This window comes from Triticum aestivum, chromosome 6D (genome assembly GCF_018294505.1).
Source record: "Triticum aestivum cultivar Chinese Spring chromosome 6D, IWGSC CS RefSeq v2.1, whole genome shotgun sequence".
Lineage (NCBI taxonomy): Eukaryota > Viridiplantae > Streptophyta > Magnoliopsida > Poales > Poaceae > Triticum > Triticum aestivum.
In genome coordinates, this window is record NC_057811.1 from 75513933 (window position 1) to 75522720 (window position 8788).

Here is an 8788-nt window from a genome sequence, read left to right on the forward strand (position 1 = left end):
ACATCGTGCACGTTCGCGAAGTTGGAAGGAAGCTCAAGTTGATAGGCGAGGTCGCCTCTTTTGCCAATGATCTTGAAAGGACCCACGTATCTAGGGGCAAGCTTCCCTTTGATACCGAAGCGACGAGTGCCTTTCATTGGAGAGACGCGGAGGTAGACATGGTCTCCGATCTCGAAAGCCAAATCACGATGCTTACTATCATAGTAACTCTTCTGGCGCGATTGCGCGGCTTTGAGATTATCACGGATGACTTTACACATTTCTTCAGCTTCAGTGATTAAGTCATTGCCAAGAAGTTGGCGTTCACCAGTCTCTGACCAATTGAGAGGAGTACGGCACTTTCTGCCATATAGAATCTCGAATGGGGCCTTGCCCGAACTCGCTTGGAAGCTGTTGTTGTAGGAGAATTCAGCATATGGAAGACAATCTTCCCATTTCATGCCAAAGGAAATGACACAAGCCCTGAGCATATCTTCAAGAATTTGATTGACTCGCTCGACTTGGCCACTAGTTTGAGGATGGAAAGCTGTGCTGAAGCGAATGTTTGTGCCCATGGCCTTCTGGAAGGAGTCCCAGAACTTAGAGGTGAAGATGCTTCCACGATCAGAAGAAATCAATTGTGGAATGCCGTGCAAGGAGACAATTCTGGAGGTGTAGAGCTCTGCCAGCTGAGCTGCTGTGATGGATTCTTTGATAGGAAGGAAATGAGCCACTTTAGAAAGCTTGTCAATGACAACGAAGATAGCGTCATTTCCGCGCTTGGACTTGGGAAATCCAGTCACGAAGTCCATTTCAATATGATCAAACTTCCATTCTGGGATAGCAAGAGGTTGGAGGAGACCAGCTGGTCGTTGGTGTTCTGCTTTCACTCTTCGGCAGACATCACATTCATTCACGAATTGAGCAATTTCTCGCTTCATTCGAGTCCACCAATACGACTGCTTGAGGTCATGATACATCTTCGTACTTCCAGGATGAATGGAAAGGAGAGAATTGTGCGCCTCGTTCATTATGACTTTCCTTAGATCACCTTTCGGAACCACAATCCGGTCCTCGAAGAACAAAGTGTCTCTGTCATCAATGCGATAGCACTTGTATTTGGAAAGACCCTTGTCGATACCACGTTTCACCTTCTTCACCATGGCATCAAGGAGTTGTGCCTCACGAATTTGATCTTCCAAAGTAGGAGATACAATGAGGTTGGCAAGAACGCCTTGAGGAACAACTTGGAGATTCAGCTTGCGGAAAGCTTCACAAAGATCCGGTTGGAAAGGCTTGAGAATTAAGCTGTTGCAATAAGCTTTCCTGCTTAAAGCATCTGCAATGACATTTGCTTTGCCTGGAGTATATTCAATACTCGGATTGTACTCTTGAATCATTTCGACCCATCGAGTCTGCCTGAGGTTGAGGTTGGGCTGAGTGAAGATATACTTGAGACTCTTGTGATCAGTGAAAATGTCCACTTGTCTTCCCAACAAGAGATGTCTCCACGTAACCAATGCATGGACAACTGCCGCCAACTCAAGATCGTGAGTGGGGTAGTTCTTCTCGTTGGGCTTCAACTGCCGAGAGGTATAGGCCACAACTTTCTTCTCTTGCATTAACACAGCACCGAGACCTTGGAGAGAAGCATCACAGAAAACTTCATACGGCTTGGATTCATCAGGAGGAGTCAAGACAGGAGCTGTGACTAGTTTCTGTTTGAGAGTGTTGAAAGCAACGTCACACTCAGGAGACCAGACATACTTCACATGCTTCTGTAGGAGGTTGGAAAGAGGCTTTGCAATCTTGGAGAAATTCTCAACGAATCTTCGGCAATAGCTTGCAAGACCCAGAAAACTGCGGAGCTGCTTGACATTTTGAGGAGGTTCCCAATCCAGAACTGCGGACACCTTCTCGGGGTTAACAGCGATGCCTTTGGCAGAGATGATGTGACCAAGGAAAAGAACTTCATCGAGCCAAAACTCACATTTGGAGAACTTCGCATAGAATTGATACTCTCTGAGCTTGTCGAGCACCAATCGCAAATGTTTGGCATGATCCTGCTTATTCTTGGAGAAGACCAAGATATCATCGAGATACACCAGAACGAATTCATTGGTATAGGGGTTGAAGATGAAATTCATCATCCGAGAGAACACCGGAGGAGCATTGACAAGGCCGAAAGACACGACAGTATATTCATAAGAACCAAAGCTTGTTCTGAATGCTGTCTTGGGAATATCTTCTTCACGAATGCGAATCTGATGATAACCCATACGAAGGTCAAGCTTCGAGAATACTTTAGCACCTTTGAGTTGCTCAAATAGCTCATTGATGTTGGGAAGTGGATACTTGTTCTTGATTGTCTTCTTGTTCAATGGACGGTAGTCGACACAAAGTCGGTGCGTGCCATCCTTCTTCTTGACAAAAAGAACACCACAACCCCATGGAGAAGAACTCGGTCTGATCAAACCCAGACGTTCTTGTTCATCGAGCTTCTTCTTCAATTCCTTCAGCTCGTTTGGTCCAAGCTTGTATGGACGCTTGCAAACGGGTACAGTACCAGGCTCTAGTTCGGTAACGAACTCAACTGGCCGGTGCGGAGGCATACCCGGAAGCTCTTCTGGAAAGACATCTTGATACCCGCAAACGACTGGAATTTGAGAGATGGCATCCAATTCGCCCTTCTCATTGAGAGAGAAAAACCGAGTGGTTTTATCACGAGCGGCAAAAATAATCACATCCTCAGACGAGTGTGTCAATTGAATTTCCCTGGCAGCACAATCAAGTTGAGCCTTGTGCTTAGAAAGCCAGTCCATCCCGAGAATAAGATCAATATCCGAGTCACCAAGAACAATTGGAGAAGACTGAAATTTGTAGTCGCCTATCTTGATGGAAACATCCGGGACACAATTATTAGAAGTCATTTGCTTGCCCGGAGACACAATCTTCAACGGGATAGGGATCTTTTCCGTCACAAATTCATGCTTGGCAACAAAAGGTCTTGAAATGAAAGAAAGAGATGCACCAGTATCAAAAAGAACTTTTGCAGGAATATCATTAACAGGAAGATTACCCATTATCACATCAGTAGATTCCTCCGCTTGAGCTGCATTCAACATGTTCACCTTTGCAAACTTTGGATTATGCTTGACCACTGCATTGCTGGAAGATCTGACAGGAGGAGGAGGAGGAAGACGCCTCTGGTTGAAGCACTTGTTAGCATAGTGACCTTTCTGCTGACATTTGTTGCAAGTCACCTCTGAGAGTGGACGGTGATAAGGAGCATTGGACTTTGGAGCTTGATTCTGAGACTTGTTCTGATAGCCAGAGTTGGAAGAGTTTGAAGAACCATGGCCACCTTTGTTCTTCTGCTGGTAAGGCTGACGAAACGGAGGAGGAGGAGGCAACCAGAACTTCTGTTGCTTAGCTGTCACAAGTGAGGAAGAAGAAGACTGAACTGCGTCTCTGACTCTCTTCTTAGAAGCCTCACACTTGAGCTGAGCAGCCTCTTGCTTCAGTGCCATATTGTAGAATTGATCAAACTGAGTAGGCTCAACAAGAACGAGAGCTAACTGCAGATCCTCTTTAAGGCCACCTCTGAAGTGATAGATCATACTCTTCTCATCAGGAACGTCTTGTTTAGCGAAGCGAGCAAGTTTCTGAAACTGAATGTTGTATTGATACACAGACATGTTTCCTTGCTTGAGATTGCGGAACTCCTCACGCTTGCTCTCAACAACACTTTGTGGAATGTGGTGCGCTTTGAAGTCCCGACAGAAGTCAGTCCAAGTGATCACACGACCTCCTCTGGAATCTTTGTATTGCTGAAACCAATCAGCAGCTTGGTCCTTGAGCTGGAAAGAAGCGAACTTGACAAAGTCCTCAGGCCTGACATTGCTACATTCAAAATGCTTGTTGATGTCCACGAGCCAATCATCGGCATCCGTGGCCTCGGCACAGTAGCTGAAAGACTTGGGCTGATTTGCGAGAAACTGGTTGAGAGTGGCAAAGTGAAACTGATTGTTGCCTTGACCTTGATTGCCTTGATTGCCTTGCCCTTGAGTACGTTCTTGCAAGAGTTGCAGAATCATCTGAGCATTGGCGTTGGTGGCTGCCATGATTGCTTGCCATGCCTCCGGAGGTGGAGGTGGTGGCGGAGGGTTCGCTTGACTCCCTTCATTGCGATCCGGATTCTGACGCGTTGGCGGAGCCATCCTGAAGAGGGTGACATCCGTTAGCATCTTGATAGACAAAAGATAAGTAGAATCAACGGATAGAAATTGCAACATATAGTCTTCACAATAAACATTCGAACGAAGATGAACGAATGAATTCCGTAGTAAATCATCACACTTCCATAAGTTGAGAAGCCACTTGAAAAGATATGGAATGAACATATGAATTCGAAGCAACTCGAATACCACAATACAAAATAAAACAAAGTATTGGCTTGCAGAATAAGCCGGAACAAACATATGATAGATATTTCGTCCGAAGTTTTCGTGGTGGGGCCCACACGGGCTCAATCGTACAGCACCATCATGTACAAGGCTGTGCACATGACATACGAAGCGTCCCCGAGTCGGCAAAGCCATGGACTCTTTAAGACACAACGAGACCACTGTAAAATCAACCGTATACAGGCGGACCACTAGACGTCGAACCCCAATCTCATATCATGCGTCTGTCGGAAAGAAATCCTAAGGCTACTTGAATTCCCACTTATAAACTCCCGAAACTTTCTGGTTATGCAATCTGGTGTAGGGGATACAGGGGACACAAATATATATCACCCAAACTAGCAATCCCTAGATCCAGCTGTATCCATCCGTCAACACATAACCAAGAAACCTTCGGAAATCGTTTACCTCAACCTTCGAAAAACATCCGTTATACAAGTTATGGCAATACTCCCGAACTCCCGCCCCAGTACTGGGTGGCGTCGAGGTGATCTCACCAACAACTGCATAAAAGAGATTTCGATGTCGGCGAAACTCAGGTATTCCAGAACTGCAACGATAAAATTGTGACGACAACACCTCGGAGCTCAACTCCCCGGGACACTGCCACAACCCCTAAATGACAGGAGGCACCAAGAACAATGTTCTCGTCACAAATCGATCGGAACGATTCCAAGATACCCGCGTGATCCTAAAAAAATTTTAGTGAAATTTGAGGAGAGAGTAGTCAAAACTTCTACGTCAGGAGACCTCACCAGAGCGACGAAGGGACTGAGGAGTAAAAAGAATCCTACTCTCCGATATATATAATCCTAAGACTCAAAACATTTTTGTTCTAGACTCAACAACGCCAGCGATTCGATCAAGCAGGGGGCTCCTAAGTCGGGGATGGCTCTGATTACCAACTTGTAACGCCCACGATGCGGCTATATCTCCCACGTGTCGAGGCACGACTTAGAGGCATAACCGCATAGTGGTTTTGTCGCAAGAAGGGTCATCTTCACACAATCCCATGTAATGAACAAGAATGGGATAAAGAGTTGGCTTACAATCGCCACTTCACACAATACATAAATATCATTCATACATCATCCAAAATACAATCATATAGACCGACTACGGTCAAAATCCAGATGAAAATAAGACAACCCCAAATGCTAGATCCCCGATCGTCCCAACTGGGCTCCACTACTGATCATCAGGAAAAGACACATAGTAACGACCACGTTCCTCGTCGAACTCCCACTTGAGATCGACGCCATCGTCTGCACTGGCATCGTCGGCACCTGCAACTGTTTTGGAAGTATCTGTGAGTCACGGGGACTCAGCAATCTCACACCCGCGAGATCAAGACTATTTAAGCTTGTAGGAAAGGATGGTGCAAAGAGGTGGAGCTGCAGCGGCAAAAGCATATATGGTGGCTAACTTGCGCAAATGAGAGCGAGAAGAGAAGCAACGGAACGAACGTCATCTAGCAATGACCAAGAAGAGGACCTGAACACCTACTTACGTCATACATAACACTGACCGTGTTCACTTCCCGGACTCCGCCGAGAAGAGACCATCACGGTTACACACGCGCTTGGTGTATTTTAATTGGGTCAAGTGACAAGTTATCTACAACCGGACATTAACAAATTCCCATCTGCCTCATAACCGCGGGCACGGCTTTCGAAAGATAATACCCTGCAGGGGTGTCCCAACTTAGCCCATCATAAGCTCTCACGGTCAACGAAGGATAAACCTTCTCCCGGAAAGACCCGATCAGTCTCGGAATCCCGGTTTACAAGACATCTCGACAATGGTAAAACAAGACCAGCAAAGCCGCCCGAATGTGCCGACAAATCCCGATAGGAGCTGCACATATCTCGTTCTCAGGGCACACCGGATGAACACTACGTACAGCTAAAACCAATCCTCGAGTTTCCCCAAGGTGGCGCTGCAAGTGGCTCTAGTTTGGACCAGCACTCAGAGGAACACTGGCCCGGGGGTTTAAAATAAAGATGACCCTCGGGCTCTAGAAAACCCGGGGGAAAAAGGTATAGGTCGCAAATGGTAAAACCAAGGTTGGGCCTTGCTGGAGGAGTTTTATTCAAGGCGAACTGTCAAGGGGGTCCCATAAATCACCCGACCGCGTAAGGAACGCAAACTCAAGGAACATAATCCCGGTATAACAGTAACTAGGGCGGCAAGAGTGGAACAAAACACCAGGCATAAGGCCGAGCCTTCCACCCTTTACCAAAATATATAGATGCATTAATTAAATAAGAGATATTGTGATATCCCAACATATCCATGTTCCGACATGGAACAAACTTCAACTTCACCTGCAACTAGCAACGCTATAAGAGGGGCTGAGCAAAAGCGGTAACATAGCCAAACAACGGTTTGCTAGGAAAGGATGGTTAGAGGCTGACATGGCTAAAATGGGAGACATGATATAGCAAGTGATAGGTAGCGGAGCATGGCAATAGAGCGAACAACTAGCATAGCAAAGATGGAAGTGATTTCGAGGGGTGGTCATCTTGCCTGCAAGATTCTCAGAGTTGTCGAAAGCTTGATCCTCGTAAGCGTACTCGACAGGTTCCTCGTTCACGAACTCGTCTCCCGGCTCTACCCAAGACAAGAACACAAACAAACGGAACCACAATCAACAACGAGAAATGCGCAAGCAACATGATGCAAAACATGTATGATATGCAAGATATGATATGCGATGCATATGCGTGCTCCGGAAGGAAAATGATGAACATGGCAGTAACTTGGCAAACCAAGCATGCCACTGGAAAGATGAGATGATTTCGGTCGAAATCGATATAAAGATCACCGGAATCGGATGCACGGTTTGCAAATGGCAAGCAAAACAAGAATGACACTAATCTGCGATAAACAGCAAGATAGCACTTAAAATACAACAAGTAACAATGCTACAGCACCCCAACATAGCAACAAAGCATATGACAGTAATCTACAGGAGATGCTTGACAAAAGATGAACACTGAGCTACGGCTAGTTCACAACATATCAAGCTCAAACAAGCATGGCAAAAGTGCAAAAGATTACAGGTTCACAGACTTGGTGAAAAACTGGACATGGCAGAAATCATCATCAGGTAGCAATGTTCAGAGCACGAAATCAACATGCTACAGGAACTTAACATAGCAAAACAAGGCATGGTAGTGTTCTACTAAATGCACATGACAAAAGTCCCTTACTGACCATAAGCCAAAAAGGACCAGAAGATATGATGGCAAGCATGTAAACATAGCAAGTTTCGTTATCAGGTTTCAGACTTAGCAGAAAACAGAGCATGGCAGAAATATTAATATGTAGGCCTCTTTGTGAGCTTGATGCACTCACTACAGAGCAATGCATGACAAACCAAGCATACCTACAGCAAGATGGCATGTTTGTGAAGCTATACATGGCAAGAACAATTGCATAGCATGTATGGATCAACTACAATAAGCTTGCAAAAATGCATATCATGTTAAGAATCTGCCAGAAATATTTTATAGCAAACGTAGAGCAAGATTGAGTCATGCTATGGTACTCTAAAATTGCAAACAATTGCAGGAATGGATCAATTACAACTATAGCTACAAAACATCCTTACTGAACATCTCCAAAATATGCATGGATCTCTCTGTAGCATCAAGTTTACATGGCAACAAAATTACAGCAGACAAGGACTTAGAGAAAACACCAAGTCATTGAAATCAGAAATATTACGGGGCCTACTTTGCATGCTTGTGCTAGTCACCACAGAGATCACAAAAATACATGGACTATACCACTGGAAAGATGGCATGGCATACTTCAAAACACATGTAGAGATCATGCTCAAAAGATGCACAGAATAAATGATACAAAAATGACAAATCTCCAAGTTCTGATAAGAACCAGAGATTAACAGCAACTAGCCCTCTTCCAACGAAGATTTGGGCATCAACATGACCTCTAATGAACATGGCGCAATTGAACAAAATGAAGAGCATCAAGAGTCAAACAATTTGACATATTACACGCGCGAATCGGAGCTACATGCACAGAGTTATAGCATCGGGAACAGAGCAAGTTGCTGTAGAGTTTCCAGGACTCGGAGAAAAAAACAGGCGAGGGAGGTCAACGCGTACTGTAGCTGGATGGATCGGATCTGGCCCGTTGGAGCTCGGGCTCGCTCGCCGGCGGGACGGCGGCCGTTGGAGGAGAAGGAGGGCCGGAGGCGCGGCGGTCGGTGCCGGAGCGGGCGGAGGAGGGCGGCGCCGGCGGGGAGGGACCGGACTCCGGCGGGCGGGGCACGGCGGGGCCGGGCCGGTGGCGGCGGCGCCCGGCGGTGATGG